Source organism: Sus scrofa, chromosome X (genome assembly GCF_054392235.1).
Source record: "Sus scrofa isolate SSC_HxYL_T2T_F1_AM1 chromosome X, Sscrofa_HxYL_maternal_Yorkshire_Landrace_v2.0, whole genome shotgun sequence".
NCBI classification, from domain to species: Eukaryota; Metazoa; Chordata; class Mammalia; order Artiodactyla; family Suidae; genus Sus; species Sus scrofa.
Window position 1 is genome coordinate 43,956,427 of NC_139401.1, and position 18,972 is coordinate 43,975,398.

At 43.8% G+C, this 18,972-nt stretch overlaps 1 protein-coding gene across 2 annotated transcripts in view; it reads right to left on the reverse strand.

The window, feature by feature from the left end:
• Nucleotides 1-435: 435 nt before the first annotated feature.
• Nucleotides 436-18,972, reverse strand: part of LOC102166369 (uncharacterized) — a 344,509-nt gene continuing 325,972 nt past the window's right edge. Inside the window, exons 6-7 of one of the 2 annotated variants that reach the window (XR_014835326.1) lie at nucleotides 16,171-16,572; nucleotides 436-3,931 (exon numbers count right to left, since the gene is read on the reverse strand). The gene's annotated coding sequence lies outside the window, so the exon portion shown is untranslated. Of the gene's footprint in view, nucleotides 3,932-16,170; nucleotides 16,573-18,972 lie in introns of those variants that run through there. The other variant, XR_014835328.1, reaches the window with a different exon arrangement.

Below are 18,972 nucleotides of genomic sequence, written 5' to 3' on the forward strand. Positions count from 1 at the left end.
GGTGAGGCAAGCAAGCTGCCCAGGGTGCAAGACAGAAGGTGGTACACACCCTTAGGTGCTGCCCCTGTGCTTGCCCTCTGAAGATGCTCCAGCACATGCCTGAGTAAGTCTTGCCTTACATTCTGTCCCCCGGCTGCCTCGTTTGGTTCACTTTAGTCTCTGTCCTGGTATCGACAAGTCATTCCTAACTGATGGCTCCCACAGAAATGTTCTTAGCCGAGTTGCAGCTGGGAGTGAAGCAAATGTGTCAAACTTAACAGGTGCATAAGCCTATGGGAGGTGGGTTTTTCTTTCCCTATTGTCTGCCCATCTAAGCTGTGCTCCTACTACTATAAAATTAACCATCCTTTGTTTTTATAATTGGCACGGATATTTGTTGGGAACTTGTGGTGTTGGAAGGAACTGATAGAATAAAATACTTTGCAGTAATACCAGTTGGCTTTTTGTTATGGCTTTATTAAATTATCTCTAGAGTAACTCATTTATCTTACAGGGCCAGGAAATAGATCCAGACACTAACATAAAGACACCTTTAAAGACAGAGCCTCTAATCAAGGCTGGGGAAGTTAGCTACAACCTCAGTGATGACTACAAATTTCTCTGAGCAGGTAGAAGAAATCAGAAACAGTACCCCTTGAACTCGTAAAAGCTCAACCATACCAAAAGCACAACCATGGAATCCTGGCATAGTAACTGTGAAAAAGCTCAATCTAATATTCTTTTAAATTTGAAGAATCTAGAATGTTTCAACTGAGCGCAACTGCCTAAATCCATTGTGCAACTGTAATTTGTATTTGGTCATACCCACGGCATGCAGAAGTTCCCTGGCTAGAGATAGAACCCATGCCATAGCAGCGACCTGAGCCACAGCAGTGACAATGTTGGATCCTTAACAGCTACGCCACCAGGGAACTCCCAATTATAATTTTAGATGGGGATTATAAGGCTAACTTGTTAGACAATTTCTTCAAACACTTCAAGCACATAACTGCCAAATAAATGCAGATTCCTTCATGCCTCCCCCCCACCCCCCATCAAAACACATCACTCTTCTAGAATTGTGTATTAATTCTAAATCTTCCTGGGCTTAAAAGAAGCCTGTCCCTGGGGTAGGCAGAATTCTAAGATGGTCTCTCAATGATCCAAACCCTATTCTCTCCTCTCCTTGAGTGTGGGTGGAAACTTGGGAATATAATAAGATATCATCCTGTAATTAGCTTACTAATCAGGTGACTTTGAGCTAATCAAAACAGATTTCTTGGCGCGGGGGAGGGGGGCTGCCTTAACCAATGAGCCTCTGAAAGAAACAGAAGCTTCAGAGGAATGTGCTCCTGCTGACTTTGAAGATGTAGATGAGCTCTGGCCAGCAGACAGCAAAAAAGCCAAACCAAACCCTGGAACCTCAGTCCTGAAACCACAGACAATTCAATTATGCCACAACCAGTGAACTTGGAAGAGGACCTTGAGCTTTAGATGAGAACCAGCACCCTAGATTTCAGCCTGGTGAGATGCTGAGCCGGATCTCCTGATCTACGAAAACTGTTGAATGAAAGACTAATATTCCCTCCGTAGTGGATTGAATTGCGCTGCCCCCAGCAATATGCTAAAGATACTGAAGCCTTAACTCCGGGGTACCTATGCATGTAACCTTATTTGGAAATAAGTTCTTTGCAGATGCAATCAAGTTAAGAGGAGGCCATATGGAATTAAGGTGGTGCCTGAATCAGATGACTGGTTTCTTTACATGGAGAGGGAGATTTGGAGAATAGACATACACGCACAGGGAAGGTGGCCAAATGAAGATTAGACAGAAAAGTGGAGTAATGTAGCTAAAAGCCTTAGGATGGCAAGGACTGCTGGCTACCATCACAAGCTGGAAGAAGCAGCAAAGCATTCTTCCTTAGAGCTTTCAGAGGGAGCACAACCCTGCCGTCTTGATTTTAGACGTCTAGGCTTCAGAATTGCGAAGATATAAATTGCTGTTGTTATAAGCCACCGGTTTATGGTAGCTTGTTATGAGAGCCCTAGAAAACTAATAGACCCCCTACAGAAACACTTATGCCAGCTTTGGCAGAGAGTGGTCAGATGCTCGTCAGACTCATTTCTTCTAGCCCGTGGCTAGACCACATTTCCCAGCTGTCCATCCTCTGGAAGGGCCATGTGCTCAGTTCTTGCTGATGAAGTGTGAGCATAGGTGTTGGGACACTTTAGGTCATTGAATTAAAAGCTGGTTTTCTGGAGTTCCCATCATCGCTCAGCCGTAACGAACCCGACTAAGATATATGAGGATGTGGGTTCGATCCCTGGCCTTGCTCAGTGGGTTAAGGATCCCGCATTGCCCTGAGCTGTGGTGTAGGTCACAGACACGTCTTGGATCCTGCATTGCTGTGGCTGTGGTGTAGACTGGTGGCTACAGCTCCGATTAGACCCCTAGCCTGGGAACCTCCATATGCCACGCGTGTGGCCTTAGAAAAGACAGAAAGACAAAACAACAACAACAACAACAACAACAAATTTCAGTTTTCAGCTTGCATATGGGCAAAAAAAGAAGTTCACGCACTGAGCAGAGTTATCACAGAGTTACCAGAGTTATACTGAGTTATTACAGCATAGCCTATTGGCTGAAGCAGTCTTTGATTTTTCAACGATTCCTTGGGAATTGATGCAAGTGCACTGTTGTGACATGCAGTGTTTCTTCTGAGGTCTTTTAAAATGTCTTCTTGGGGGTGACACGGGTCATCGAACTGGCCACGTAGAGGCGTGTATCTCTTGCACATGCTTGCAAAATGTGACAGCAGCGAGTACAGAGAGACGTTTGAGATAGGTCTTGGAAACGCCACCTGTTGCCTGATCATTTATAATCGTGCAAATGATGAGGAAGTCGCAAGTGATGTTTTTCCTGGAATAAACATCAATTTTTGCCGCATCGCCATTGTCTCCTCACACGAGCTCAGTGAATGGGAAAACTGGGCTGGCAAGGAGCGCATTTCTTAACACTTTCAGGGCTTGAGGCTAGAGCATCAGTGATGACGTGAGCAGTGCAATGCCTTCCCCTTTTCTTTCCACCTCTCGCTTGCTCCTGAACCGCGCTTATAGCTCAAGTGACTAAGTTTCATCGACACCTGCACCCCCATCCCCAACCATCCATTCTCACAGTCTGCTCTCAGGAGGATAGGCTCAGGGATGGACTTGCATGTGCCCTGGAAATGGCTTGGGTCCCTCTGAGCAGAGAATCTCAGGGTCCTGAGACCCAGAGCTTGTCCCAGAAGATGGGTTGTGGGCTTTGAGTGGATACATCTTCTTAGCTCTAGGGATTATTTGCCTCGTGTGAAGGGCACAGCTAGATGAAATCTACAGCAAGATCTTCTAAACTTTAAAGTATAAACTGTGAGCCTCCCTATAGGTGAGGGGCCCAGGTAAGGCACCCTGGTTACCCAGGTCTCAGGTTTGGTACTGGTTATGCAGCTCAAAGTTGGAGCAGACCTAATTGTCAGCAGGGATGTATCATGATTGAGGGAAGTACCTGGGGACTTTTATAGCACTTTGTCTTATGTAATGACATCTAATTTTTACCAGTGGCCACAATCAGTTAATGTGGGACCCTAAGACACTACGATCCCATCTCTCTGCTCTCATCTCGGCCACACCCTTGCCCTAAAATCCCCTTACGATTTTCAATTATTAAGCAGCCTTTAAGAGTTAGCGTGTCTTGTTCCCGCTGTGGTGCAGTGGGATCTGTGGTGTCTCTGGAGCACTGGGATGCAGGTTCGACCTCCAGCCCAGCACAGCGGGTTAAGGATCCACAGTGTTGCTACCCCTGTGGCATAGGTCGCAACTGCAGCTTGGACCTCATCCCTGGCCTGGGAGCGGGGCAGCCAAAAAAGAAAAAAAAAAGTTGGAGTGTCTCAAAATTCTTTGGGATTTTGAAATGCTTTACAGGAGAAAAAAAAAAAAAAAGAGTTTAGTGTAAGTTAATTAAGTTCAGAGATTGCCCCTCATGCCACCTCCCTAGCCCGTTGACTTAAAAATGCAGCTTGGCATATTCAAGGCTCTGAGAATTCCCGCAGTCGACAACTCTGTATATTTAACTCTTTGGTTCCCATATGTACTTGAAGTTAGACACTGCACTCCTTTGATTCCAAAGAGGTGCTTAGGGGTCGTCTCTGACTTAGAGGAAAAGTAAGGCACTTATCTATTTAATTGATGCTTATTTATTAGTCCCCAAATTGGATCAGAGATACAAAGGGAAACAAATCAGACTCTGCCTTGGGGGAGCTGTTAATCCTTTCACCAGTGACTTCAAATGTTGATTCAGTTTATTTTTATTTATTTATTTTGGACACCGACCGCTGGGGGGGGAGTGTAACCAGTTAGCATGCCAGAGTCTCGTTTGTTATCGGAATTAACCAGACAAATCGCTCCACCAACCAAGAATAGCCATGCACCACCACCCACGGACTCGAGAAAGAGCTATCCATCTGTCAATCCGGTCTGTGTCTGGGCCGGGTCAGGTTTCCCGTGTTGAGTCAAATTGATTCAATTTAAATTGGGAAAAAGCTCCGTTTGGTGAAGGAATCGTAGTTCAGTTATAACTTGAGGTCAGTTGCTTTCCATTTCGAAAGGATGGGCAACAAACAGGCCTCTGCTGTTCAGCGCAGGGAACTACGTGTGACTGGGTCACTTTGCTGTACAATGGAAATTGAAGAACCATTGTAAATCAACTCTAATTTTTAAAAAGGCTGAAAAAAATGCATGACGGTGAGAGTGTACCTGCTGCTGATTCCATTCTTCAGTGGGCTCTGTGTGCGAAAAGGGTCTTGGCATTAGAAAATCAAATGTCCTTTTATCTTGGATCTTATGTGGGCTTTGGGGCTGGCGGGGACCAGCACTACTTCCTAGGATTTGTTGGGGGCTCTAGTGGCCCATTAGGGCCTCCTAGGTTACTCCAACTGATGTGATATGTCCCAACCTCCCACAGTGCCTTGGGGCTGCTGGGGCCTATCTCTACTTCCAAGGATACTTTGTAGGCTGTCAAATGATCAATGATCTTCCGGAAGCCTGCACAATCCAAGAATCAATCAATAATGCATTCAAATTGTTGCTACTTAGAAGCATTGTTTTTGTTTAGTGGGGTGCAGGCTCTTTGGGGAGCTGCTTCCTCTGCATTTCAGAACTTAGCTTTATCTCACTACTTGCCTGCCGTGATCAGGAATGTGTGATGCAACCTGACATGAAATGAGAACTGCTTGTCTCCTTAGGGGTGTTTTTAGATACAGCCTTTGATGAAAGCAGGGAAAGGCCTGGGTGGTTTCTCAGCATCTCTGATTGCTATTGGTCCCCCATCTGTATTTCTTCTACACTCATCGTTACATGCTGAAGGCTGCTTCCTGTGGACACCTGTGATTCTGCCAGAGGGAATTTTTATCCCCTTTGGTTGGGGGAGCATGCTCAGATCTCACACACAGTAAGCATAAACTGCCTGAGAGTTAATGCTTCTGGAAGCAGTCTTCAACCAATGGCAATAGAGAGTTAGTGAATAAATACCCCAGATTTCCCATCCTTAGTTGGGATAACTCTGAGGTATATTCTTCACTGTCTCCCATGGTTCCCCACTGGAGCTGACCTCCTGTTGCCACAATGGTAACTAGCTTAAAAACGCATTCTTTTTTTTTTTTTTTTTGTCTTTTTAGGGCCGCACCCGCGGCATATGGAGGTTCCCAGGCTAGGGGTCCAATCGGAGCTATAGCTGCTGGCCTATACCACAGCCATAGCAATGCCAGATCTGAGCTGCGTCTGTGACCTACACCACAGCTCACGGCAACGCCAGATCCTTAAACTGCTGAGCGAGACCAGGGATCGAACCCTCGACCTCATGGTTCCTAGTCGGATTCGTTTGCACTGCGCCATGACAGGAACTCCCCAAAACGCATTCTTTATTGGTTGCATTCACTTCCATTTTCATTTCTCCCACTTCCCCACTGGTGTTTCCTGACGTTGCCTCCCTGATAAAAATGCCTGTACTGGAGTTCCCGTTGTGGCTCAGTGGAAACAAATCTGACGAGCATCCATGAGGACGAGGGTTCGATCCCTGGCCTCGCTCAGTGGGTTAAGGATCTGTGCTGTAAGTTGAAGATGTGGCTCGGATCTGGCATTGCTGTGGCTGTGGTGTAGGCCGGCAGCTACAGCTCCGATTCAACCCCTAGCCTGGGAACCTCTATATGCCGAGGGTGCCACCCTCAAAAGACAAAAAAAAAAAAAAAAAAGCCTATACTTAAATAACTGTGTAAAGTCTCCTTATTGGAGAAACCCCAAACAAGCTGGTGATTCTAATATATTTAGTTTTGAAATTTGCTAATGGATACTAGAGGACTTTCTTGACTTGGGACTATCATGTGGCACCCATTGTTTGAAAATTGTTATAGTTCATCTTTAATTTGTCACTTTAAAATTGGAGAAAAATATATGTGGACTCTACTAGTGGTAGACATTATAAATCACGAAAGAGAAACATGTATTGATATCAGGAGTTGAAAAATAAAAAGCCTTTTCTGTCAATCTCCTTTTGACCCAAATCTGGCTGAATTCACTGGTACATTATTTTCCTTGTAAGCAGAAAAAATTTTTAATTATGTGCATGTCCCGTATATGTTATTTAGAAATGAAAAAGCTGGCATTCCCATTGTGACTCAGTGAGTTAAGGAGTCGACATTCTCTTGAGGATGTGGGTTCGATCCCTGGCCTTGCTCAGTGGGTTAAGGATCTGGTGTTGCCGCAAGCTGCAGCTTAGGTTGAAGATGCCATTTGGATGCAGTGTTGCTGTGGCTGTGGCCTAAGACGAAGCTATAGCTCTGATTTGACCTTTAGCCCGGGAACTTCCTTATGCCACAGGTGCAGCCCTAAAAAGAAAAAAAAAAAAAAAGAAGAAGAAATGACACAGCTGAAAATGGCCCTAATGAAAGGGAGAGGGATCACGTGGCTCAGTGCAGTAAGTAGCTTCTAAGATAGTCCCCAAGTGCTCCCATCTTTTTGTATTCACGCCTTTATGTTATCCCCGTCCCTTGGGTAACTCGCTTCAGTGGACTCCCTCGACTTAGAGGAGATGTCACTTCTATGATTAGGTTATAAGAGATTACAGATGCCATCTTGCTATTCAGATTCTTCCCCTTGCTTGCTTTGATGAAGCAAGCTGCCTTGTTGAGGAGACCCACTTGGCAAGGATCTGAGGATGACCTCTGGCAAATAGGCAACAAAGAACTGGTACCCACAGTTCAACAACCCAGAAGGAGCTGAACTCTCTCTACAGTCATGTAGCGACCTTGGAAGTGGATCCTTCCCTAGTTGAGTTTTGAGATGAGACTCTAGTCATGGCTGGCATTTTTTTTTCTTTTTCTTTTTTGCCCCAGCATGTATCAGCTTGATGGGGGAATCTCAGTTCCCAGGCGAGGGACTGAACCCAGGCTGTAGCAGTGAGAGCACCAAATCCTAACCACTAGACCACCAGGGAACTCCCCTGGCTGACATCTTGATTGCAGCCTCATGGGGCACTCAGATTCCTAATCCACAGAAACTATGAGATAATAAATGTTTGTTGTTTTCAGTTACAAATATATGCAATAATTTGGTACACAGCAATAGATAACTGATACACTCAGCCTGTATAAATGTGTGCAATAGTTACGCATTTGCACTCATTCACACTATATTAGGGTAAATATTTGGGATGTAGAAGGAAAATTCAGCCTCTAACAGGGTCTATGTCACCCTGAATACTGAAGCAAATGGACCATGGTAGCTTGAGCTCCTCCTGTTCTCAATAGAAAAGGAAGATGTCTTTGAAAGTCTCTCTGGATCAAGATTCTTTGTATAAAAATGGCCATTCATAGATTAGCTTCTGAGGATATTTTCTGCCAACGATCTGAAGTCATCCCTAAGTCTCTTAGCAAGATGCAAGTCTCTTAGCAACGGAAGATGATCCCGAATGAGAAAGTGCCAGGAGCCAACTCCCCTGCAAGCATCTGAGGCAACAACGATGGGGTGTTCAACTTTATTTAAAAAAATATTTCATATGAATTCATCTGGAGAAGATGGAGCAACATGTCTAAATCTATTAACTGTTTGAACAAGTTCAGTTGTCTCAAGGCTATCTCGTCTATGTCTAGGATAAATATATTTTAAAAACCCACATGGTAAAATGTGAAAAAGAGGTCTCCTGGAATCGACATGTCTGCTGCCGGAGAAGTCACATTTCTTGTACAACGATGCAGCATAATGGATGGTGGTGGAGTGAGGCCAGCTGGTTTTAAATATCAAGCTGACAGCGGAATGTGGCATTTGGAAGACAGTCACAGCACAACGTACAAGGAGACATACACATCTCTTGGTTGACAACTTAACAAAAAGCAGCATGGTCTCCCAAGGATTAGCTCAGCCTCAGAAATAGCTGCCTCTTACATAGCTCCGTGTTACACTCAGCATATTCCCTCTGCTGTGGACGGATTCCATGGGATCATCTCAGAGATAAAATTAACCAGATCTAGGTCGTAACTAGATCTTTTTGCCCTTTTATTCTCTAGCCTAGACATTTCTGAAGAGGGGTACGGAAGATGATCCACAGGGGTATGGGTGGAAGATATTAGCATCTTTCCTTCAAAAAATAAGAAATTATGGAGTTCCCCTTGTGGCGCAGTGGTTCTCGAATCCGACTAGGAACCATGAGGTCACGGGTTCGATCCCTGGCCTCGCTCAGTGGGTTAAGGCTCTGGTGTTGCCGTGAGCTGTGATGTAGGTCGCCGATGCAGCTCGGATCTGGTGTGGCTGTGGCTGTGGCGTAGGCTGGTGGCTACAGCTCTGATTAGACCCCTAGCCTGGGAACCTCCATATGCTGTGGGAGCGGCCCTAGAAAAGGCAGAAAAAAAAAAATAAAGAAAAATAAAGAAAAAATAAGAAATTATGGAGTTCCCGTTGTGGGGCAGTGGAAATGAATCTGACTGGGAATCATGAGGATGCAGGTTCGATCCCTGGCCTCGCTCAGTGGGTTAAGGATCTGTGCTGTAAGTTGAAAACGTGGCTCGGATCTGGCGTGGCTGTGGCTGTGGTGTAGGCCGGCAGCTGTAGCTCTGATTGGGCCCCTCGCCTGGGAACCTCCATAGGCCACAAGTGCAGCCTTAAAAAAAAAAAAAATCCACAATTCATGGAAAGAGGTCAAAATATCAATCTTAGCAGGAGTTTGGGAGAAGATGATTCCAACACTCATGGATGACTCTGAGAGGTTCAAGACTTCAGTGGAGGAAGGAACTGCAGAGGTGGTAAAAATAGCAAGAGAACTAAAATTAGAAGTGAAGCCTGAAGGAGTGACTGAAGTGCTGTAATGTCAGGATAAAAATGTAACGAATGAGGAGTTACTTCTCCTGGATGAGCAAAGAAAGTTGTTTCTTAAAGTGGAATCTACTTCTGGTGAAGATGCTGCGAAGATGGTTTATATGACAGCAAAGGATTTAGACGATGACATTAACTTATTTGGCAAAGCATCAACAGGTTTTGAAAGGACTGACTCTAATTTTGGAAGAAATTCTACTGCAGGCAAAGTGCTATCAAACATCATGGGGTGCTACAGAGAAATCCTTCGTAAATGGGAGTTAATTGATGCAGCCCTCTTCATTGTCATCTTATTTAAAGAAATTGTCACAGCCACCACAACCCTCAGCAGTCACTGCCCTGATCAGTTAGCAGCCGTAGACATCCAGGCAAGACCTTCTTCCATCAACAAAACGATTACAACTTGCGTAAGGCTCAGGTGACATTGCTCAGAGTAGCATTTTTTTAGCTGAAGCATTTTTAAGAAAACGAAGGTATATACATTTGTTTGTTTGTTTGTTTGTCTTTTTAGGCTATGAAGTTCCCAGGCTAGGGGTCGAATCGGAGCTATAGCTGCCGGCCGACACCACAGCCACAGCAATGCGGGATCCAAGCTGTGTCTGCGACCTACACCACAGCTCACGGCAACGCTGGATCCTTAACCCACGGAGCAAGGCCAGGGATCGAACTCACGTCCTCATGGATACTTGTTGGGTTCGTTACCACTGTGCCATGATGGAATCTCCTTTTATTTCTTTTTTGATTTTTATTTTTTGTATATCCATTTTTAAAGATATAATGCTACTGAACTATAGTATAGTGTAAACATCACTTTTACATGCACTGGGAAAGCAAAAATCTTCTGTGACTTGCTTTATTGTGATATTTACTTTCTTGCCGTGGCCTGGGGCCAAGCCTGCAGCAGCTCTGAAGTACGCCTGTATATTCCTGGGATCGACAATATCAATATCACTTGGGAACTTGTTAGAAATGTAAATTCTCAGGATTTACACCAGATCTGAATGAGAAGTGAGGGGTGGAGCCCAGCAAGCTGTCCTTTAAATAAGGCCTCCAGGGGGAGTTCCTGCTGTGGTGCAGTGGGTTAAGAATTTGACTGCAGAGGCTCGGATTGCCACGGAGGTGTGGGTTCAATCCTTGGCCTGGTGCAGTGGTTAAGGATCCAGAGGAGTTCCTGCTGTGGCATAGTGGAAACGAATCAGACTGGTATACATGAGGATGCAGGTTCGATCCCTGGCCTTGTTCAGTGGGTTAAGGATCCAGCGTTGCCGTGAGTTGTGGTGAAGGCTGGCAACTCTAGCTCCGATTGGATCCATGGCCTGGGAACTTCCATAGGCCATGGGTGCAGCCATAAAGAAAATAATAATAGGAGTTTCCATCATGGCTCAGTGGTTAATGAATCTGACTAGCATCCACAAGGACGCAGGTTTGATCCCTGGCCTTGCTCAGTGGGTTAAGGATCCAGCTTTGCTGTGGCTATGGCGTAGGCCAGTGGCTACAACTCCGATTGGATCCCTAGCCTGGGAACCTCCATATGCCGTGAGAGTGCCCCCCCGCCCCCCCCGCCAAAAAAAATCTCACACACACACGCACAAAAGACAAATGCATAGTGGAGAGAGATGAAATGCAGAAATAGAAAATAAAACCAGATACGGCCAGCTCCAAAAACAAGAAAATGGAACAGAAATGCAAAGTGATGGTATTAGACTTGCTGAGTTCCAGGTAGAGACGCAGAAAAAGGCATCCAGGGTTTTGGTGACAGGATTTTGGTGAAGAGATATAAAGATCTTCATGGATGATATGTTGGTAGTAGTTCAGTTTTGTCTACAAATCGCCTTCTTTTGACTTTGACCTTAAAAAATAGGTTAGCTCCAGTCAGTTATTTTCTCTCAGCTTCCCATTGTCCTCCTTATCTTTTGGATAAGAAATAAGAAGTCAGTCTATCTTTTTTTTTTTTGGCTGCACTTGTGGCATGCAGAAGTTCCCCGGCCAGGGCGGAAGTCATACCACAGCAGTGACCTAAGTCACTTCAAGGACAATGCCAGATCCTTAACCCACTGTGCCGCAAGGGAACTCCAATGTCGATCTATCTATAATCTGCTAATTTTGTGCCAGGTAGTGTTTAAGATAACCTCTTGGTCTTTGGTAAACTGCAGTTCACTATGATTTGTCTGGGTGGGTTTGGGGGATTTATTTTATTATCTTTCTTTCATGCTGTGTGTTCTCTTTTGGAACTTCTATTAGAGATATGGGGAACATTCTTATTCTATTCTCTAGGTCTCTTAATTGTGCTTTTACGTTTTTTATTTCCTTTTCAGTTATACTCCGTTTCAGTAATTTTTCATATCATTTTTCTAGCTCAGCATTACTGTATTCAGCTGCATACAGTGTGTCATTCAACATGTCCATCGAGTTGGTAATTTCAAAAGCTATATTTTTTTATTTCTTAAATTGTTATTCCACGATCTTTGAATCTTCCTGTTTATTTTATCGATAACAGTATTTCCCTCCATGATTTTTAATTTCTTATCTGATTTTTTAGCCAATTTCATATGCTTAAGCAGTGCCTATATAATTCAATTACAAGAAGTTCAAAGGAATAGTATTCTTTATATTTTTTTAATGCTGATTCTTATTCGTGGTTTCTTGAATTGGTTGTACTTTTTTTTTTATTGTGAGCTCATGCTTGGTGGAAGAGGTAAAAATATTTTTGTGTGCAGAAATCCTGTGTGGCCCCTTTTGAGAATGGGTACCTTCAGAGAGATCTCTCATTTTCTCTTCTAGGTTTCTTTCTTTCTTTTTTGTCTTCTTAGGGCCGTGCCCGCCACATATGGAGGTTCCCAGGCTAGGGGTCCAATCAGAGCTGCAGCTGCTGGCCTACCCCACAGCAACGCCAGATCCCAGCCGCATCTGCGACCTACACCACAGCTCACGGTAACGTCGGATCCTTAACCCACTGATCGAGGCCGGGGATTGAACCCCCGTCCTCATGAATAGTAGTAGGGTTCGTTACTGCTGAGCCACAACGGGAACTCCTTTTTTTCAGTTTCTTGAAGTGTAATCAAACTGAGGCTATTTTTCCACTTTTCTACTGGTTTCTCAGGAGTTTCTTGGATCACTCAGTGTCTTAATCAGGATAAGAAAGACTATCTTCTTTATTTTTTGAGTCGCTGTTTGCCATTCTCTTTTAAAAATTAACTTCGGAGTTCCTGTCGTGGCGCAGTGGTTAACGAATCTAACTAGGAACCATGAGGTCACGGGTTCGATCCCTGGCCTTGCTCGGTGGGTGAAGGATCTGGTGTTGCCGTGAGCTGTGGTGTGGGTCGCAGACGTGGCTCAGATCCTGCGTTGCTGTGGCTCTGGCGTAGGCCGGTGGCTACAGCTCTGATTCGACCCCTAGCCTGGGAACCTCCATATGCCACGGGTGCAGCCCTAAAAAGACAAAAGATTAAAAAAAAAAGAAAAGAAAAAAAAGAAAATCTATTAAAATGATATACCACACTAATAAAGAACACAGTCATATAATCAAATTTGAGTATTTGATAATATTCAAATATATCGATCTGAAACCTCGGGCAAGCGTGTATTTAAATTGACATTTTTGACATACTCCCATAAAGTCAGGATCTCAATAAACATTAATAAGTGCTTCAGTGCTGCATTACACTGAGGGTGCTAACCACTGCAAGAAGTCCAGAAAAATAAAATGTATCCAAAAATTGGATTAGGAAGAGACAAGCTGTCTTTACTTGCAGATTGTGTGAGTCCACATAGAAAATTCGAGAAAATTCAAGCGAACCTATAGATAACTTATTAAAACACATAAGAAGTTTGCTGGATAAAGTATCAACACATAAACCCAACTGAAGTCCTCAGGGTGCCTTCAAAATGTATTTTATACCACATAATACTGAGTGACAAAAGCAAATTTCAGAAAGATTCATGTGGTTTTGTCTCACATAAAGTTTAAAACCCGAAAAATAGTACTATGTTCTAGGGATACAAATATAATAAACTAAAGCTTGTGTGATAATGACAATTCTAAATTCATGATACTGATCATCTCTGGGGAGAAAATGAGATTAGGGGTAGAAACACATGGAACTTCACCTAGGTCTATTTAATAATCTGTTACAAATACTATAACCAATTAAGATTTCTAAAGGGGGGTGATGAATGCATGGATGTATCTTATATTTATTGTTACAGTTTTCTATTTAAAAAATTTTTAAATTTAAAATTATTTTTTATTTATTTTTTGCTTTTTAGGACCACACCGGAGGCAGATGGACGTTCCCAGGCTAGGGGTCCAATCGGAGCTACAGCTGCCGGCCTACGCCACAGCCACAGCCACGACAGATCCGAGCTGCGTCTGCGACCTACACCCCAGCTCACGGCAATGCCGGATCGCTAACCCACTGAGCGAGGCCAGGGATCGAACCCTCAACCTCATGGTTCCTAGTCGGATTTGTCTCTGCTGCGCCATGACGGGAACTCCTCCACAAGCTTTTTTTTGGTAATTCCTTTTCCCTTCCCTCTGCTTCTCTCTTTTCCCTTATTAACAAATCAGGCACGTTCACACACATCCATGACATTAGTTTAGATCCGTGCATAAGATAAGGACCTTGAGGGATTGACCTTGTAATGGAAAGACAGGCATACAAACATGTAACTTTAATACATACCCTCTGTGGTAGTCACTCATCTTATTCACCAGCTATTTCCTGCTTTCTTCCTTTTGGGAACACAGTAGGATGCTACTAGCTTGCTCTCTGTACCTGGTTGGGGCCATGTGTTTAAGACTACTGGATGAGTTGTGAGTAAATTTAACTACTGGATGAGTTGTGAGTGAAATTTAAATTTTTAAATTTTAAATTATTTACTTATTTATTTTTTGCTTTTTACATTAAAGGGATATATGCCACTTGTAACTTGGGCATTTAATTACTGGTATGAAACCCTCTGGAGCCAAACTACATTAGAGTGGCTAACTGCAGCCTGTAGGGCAAATCCCACAGGTAGCCTGTCTTATAAATAAAGTTTTATTGGAACACGCAAGCCCCATTTATTTACATATTGTCTACGGATCCTTTTAGGCTCTGATGACAGAGTAGTTGTGACAAAGACTCTGTGGTCCTCGAAATCTGAAATTATATGACGATACAGGAGTTCCCTTTGTGGCTCAGCGGTTAAGGAACCCGACTAGGATCCACGAGGATGCGGATTCAATCCCTGGCCTCGCTCAGTGGGTGAAGGATCCAGCGTTGCTGTGAGCTGTGGGGTAGGTCGCAGGTGCAGCTCGGATCCTGCATGGCTCTGGCTGAGCCGTAGGCTGGCAGCTGTAGATTCAATTCAACCCTTAGCCTGGGAACTTCCATATGCTGCATGTGCAGCCCTAAAAAGCAAATAAATAAATTAATTAATTAAAAAAATAAAGTCAAGGAAGAGAGCTTTTGTGTCATTTGGCGCTGAGGAGGCCTCCACCACCAGATCCAGGGGTGGAGAAAGGTTTTATGCCCTTTTTATCTCCTAATATGAAGCAGGACTCCAAAATTCCCCTCAGAGTTCCTATGAGATGACAGAGAAATGTTCAATGCATTTTTTTTTTTTCTTGCTGGAGCCAAATCTCCCATTGCCAAAAATCTTTCTTTCCAGACCAGCAAAACGTTTGCAAATTTCTCCTTTTTCAGTGATGTCTAGGAGAACTATGCCACAGAGCTGGGGAACTCTCGCTAGTGGTTTGAGATCAGGAATTCAGGGTTCTGTTTCTGCAGCCCCACATCAGTAGAGGCCTGGACTGAATCCAAACCATGTTCCAACTCTGGTTGCTCATTCTGGAAAGCTCTGTTGTCATTTGGGGGTCTTTGTCCCCCCCCACCCCAGAAAGCCTCTGGCTTTCTGTCTCCACAGTCAGTGGACTCCCTTGGGTGGTAAACTAAAGTTGGAGAATTTGAGGATGGTCAAGATTGACAGTTTGTGGTTTCTTTCAATTTAGAAGCAAACTGGATAGGGGATCGTGTCTCTAAATCAATGAAGTAGAGAAGCTGTTCTCGTTAAGAGTGAGCACGGACTTGGAAGCCCCTTCTTATGGTCAACTGTGTGTTGGTCTAAAGTGAGTAACCCATATAGGTTTATGTTTGGAGTTCCTGGAAGCATTTTCACCAACTGGACTGTGACAGGGTCCTTCCAAACTCTCCATTTGGTCACCCCCCCACCCCACCTTTTTAACCTGCTGAAATGTATTCTCCCAGGCAGCTCTCCCCCACATTCCATTGATGTGGGACACCCATTGAGGTTGGCTACCTCATTCTTGGCGGGTGCCCCAAGAAATGTACGGCGATCCTTAGCATACCTATGTCCACACTCACACTACCCCCGCCGGTCCCTTTGATATTGTGCAGATTGGAATAGGCCCTGATTCTATGGAACCACCTAAGGCTGGAAGTAAAGGTTCCCTCCCGTGAGCTTCCAAGTTCCCCAGTGGAACCCCACCTTTAACTACCACCAAGGCCATCATGTGCCCACAGCGATGCAAGTCAACTCTCTGTGAGCAAACCTTCCTCTAGTTGGCCCATTTTATTTCTTCCTTTCTTGTAGTTTACTGTGGACTGCACGAGCAAAGCCCTTTCGTAGTATGTCACAGGATTTGCTCTTTGCCTTCGAGAAATGTTCCCACGGTTCATTCTACGTGCACGTGCAATGGTCACCATCTTGCATCTCCTTTCACTTAAGCTTTTTAATTTTGAGGTAGTTGGAGATGTACATGCAGGTGTAAGAATTAATACCGAGAGAACTTACGTGCCCTTTACCCAGTTGCTCCCAATGGTAGTAGCATCTTGCAGCGCTGTAGTACAATAGTGAGGCCAGAAGAGTGACATAGAAGCCGTCCAGGCATGGAACATCTTCATCACCGCAGGGGCCCATCCTGTTGTCCTTTGATGGCTACATCCACCACCTTATGTCCATTCACTTGACCCCTGGCCACCACTAATTTGTTCTCTCTCTTTAAAATTTTGTCTTTTCAAAATGTTATGTAACTAGAATCATACAGTATATACCCACTGGGGATTGGCTTTGTTTTCACCTAGCATAATTCTCTAAATATTCCTCAGAGTTGTGACACTTATCAATAGTCTGTTTCTTCTTATTCCTGAGTAGTCTTCAATGATATGAAGTATCCCCACTTGTTTAATGATTTACCTGTTGAAAAACATTTGGGTTATTCTCCAGTTTGGGGTTATTATATTTGTATAAGGTTTTTATGTGAATTTATGCTTTGGTGTTATGAATGCAATTACTGGTTCATATGATAATTTCATGTTTAGTTTATTTTAGAAGCTGCCAAACCATTTTCTAGAACAGCTGTACCATGCTGTGTTCTTACCAACAATGCATGAGTGATCCAATTTTTCTACATCCTTGTCAGCATTTTGGTTTTATCAATATTTTTTAATTTAGCTCTTTGGATAGGTGTGTAGTGATATCTCATTGTGGTTTTAATTTATATTTCTCTAATAGCTAATGATATCGAATATCTTTTTATGTGTTTATTTTCCATCTAGACATCCTCTTTGGGGAAATGCCTGTTTATGTCTTTTGCTCATTTTCTAATTGGGATTGACTGTTTCTTTACTGCTGCTTTTTGACAATTCTTTATTCTAGATATAAGTTCTTTTGTCAGATGTGGTTTGAAAATATTTGAATAAATTCTATGGATCTGTCCTCAAGTTCACAGATTCCATCTTCTGTCATCTTCACTGTACTATTGAGTCCACCTACTAGGTGTTTATTTCTCATATTACAATTTTTACCTCTTAATTTACATTTAGTTTTTATAGCTTCTGTTTTTTTGCTGAGATATGTAAAATTTATTTTTCGCCTATTTCAATATAATTTGTAATTGTGTGTTGAATCTTTCTCAGATAATTCCAACGTCTGATTTACCTCAGTGTTGATGGCAATTAAATGTCTTCCTTCCTTCAGGTTGTGATTTTTCTGGTTCCTGATGTGGAGTGATTTTCAATTGTATATCAGTTATTTTGGCTATTGCTCTAGGATACTGTGGGTTCCATCAATTTTTAATTCTAGCATGCTTTGTTTAGATTTAGCATGTAGATCCGTTTTGGGGATTGTGGTTTCAATAGTAATATAATACGCAGAGCCATCCTTTGTGGTCCTATTTTTATCCACCAGGTTTATCCCATGCCCCTGGGATTCCCATTGATCCTTGCTAGTGTTGTTTGTTGGAGCTGAAAAAGTTTGCTCAGGCTTGACTGCCTAAATCTTATGGGTGGGAAAAGGGAGTCTCCCTGCTTCAGGACTGAATGAGGTTTCCTGGAGACTTTTTCACAGGCTCCTCTTGTCTGTGGGGGATGAAGAGTGCCTCCCTAGCTGGGTGCTTGCAGTGAGGGTTCCTCTGAGTGTCTGAAAGTGGGGGCACAGGGGCCTTAGGCCTGCAGGGACACATGAGCTTCCTGAGCTGGGCGTATTTTGCAGCAGTCTTCCCCCCTGCCTATGGAAGATGGAGAGTACATCCCAGGTTACCCATTTATTGTGGCATGGCCCATTTGTGAATGGCCCACTCCTCCCACCAATCTGCACACAGACAGACAGACAGACAGACAGACAGACACACACACCCACAGATGACCTCTGAATGGAGGAGGGGAGCCTCAGGTCCAATGGGGAAGGAAAATGCTTCCCCAGTTGGCACTTGTGCCATGGCTTCCTTTGCCAGTGCCCCACGGAGCAAGGTCGTGTTTCTAGGTGGGGGAGGTGAGTCTCAAACAGGGCAAGGCGAGAGAGTGCTTACTCTAGTAATTTATTATCACTAGGGCTTCCCATTGATCCCCCTTGCTGGTTCTGCCAGCTCCACATCAAGTTGTCGATGGGACTCCTGTTCCATCCGGGGAAGGAGTGGGCTTACCTGGGCAGCCCTGTCTCTTAACAGGTTGATGGTTGGGAAAGGCCAGATCCAAGCGGCCTTCTCAACCTTCTTCTGTTGGGTGGTGGTTCGAAAGATGCCCTGCCCCTGTTGTGTTCCTCCAGCCACGTGTTCCACCTCCCACCTTTCAAAGTTTTTCTTTGATTGCCTCTCGAGTTATCTTTAGGGTTCTTAATTGTTTTCAGCAGGGACCAGAGAGAGTTGAATCCACCCCATCTTGTCTGGACATCGCGTCTTTCTTTTTTATATATAATCTCTATTTTAGCATTCCTAGTAATCTTACACGTCTTTTTACTATCACTTTTTCCTTTATCACTGCTTTGCCACTTAGCAGAGATTGGAGAGTTCATCACATTTGTAGAGCATCTTCGAACCAAGTAGGAGATCAGCAAAAACGCATTCATCTAACAAACACTGTGAGAACGGACACTAACATCTTGGCAGGTAAGCACTAAAAACATAATATTCATGCCTTTGCTGTAGAGCAGGACTTTCTTTGTCCTTATGGAAGCGGGTAAGTAAAGAGGACTTAAGTGTTGGAAATTACAGGGATCATTTACTGAGTTCTTACTGTCCCTAGGCTGTATGCTAAGGTCTTTAGTATATTACCGCACTAAATCTTGACAGTAACCATAGATGACAGTGCAGTGGGTTGA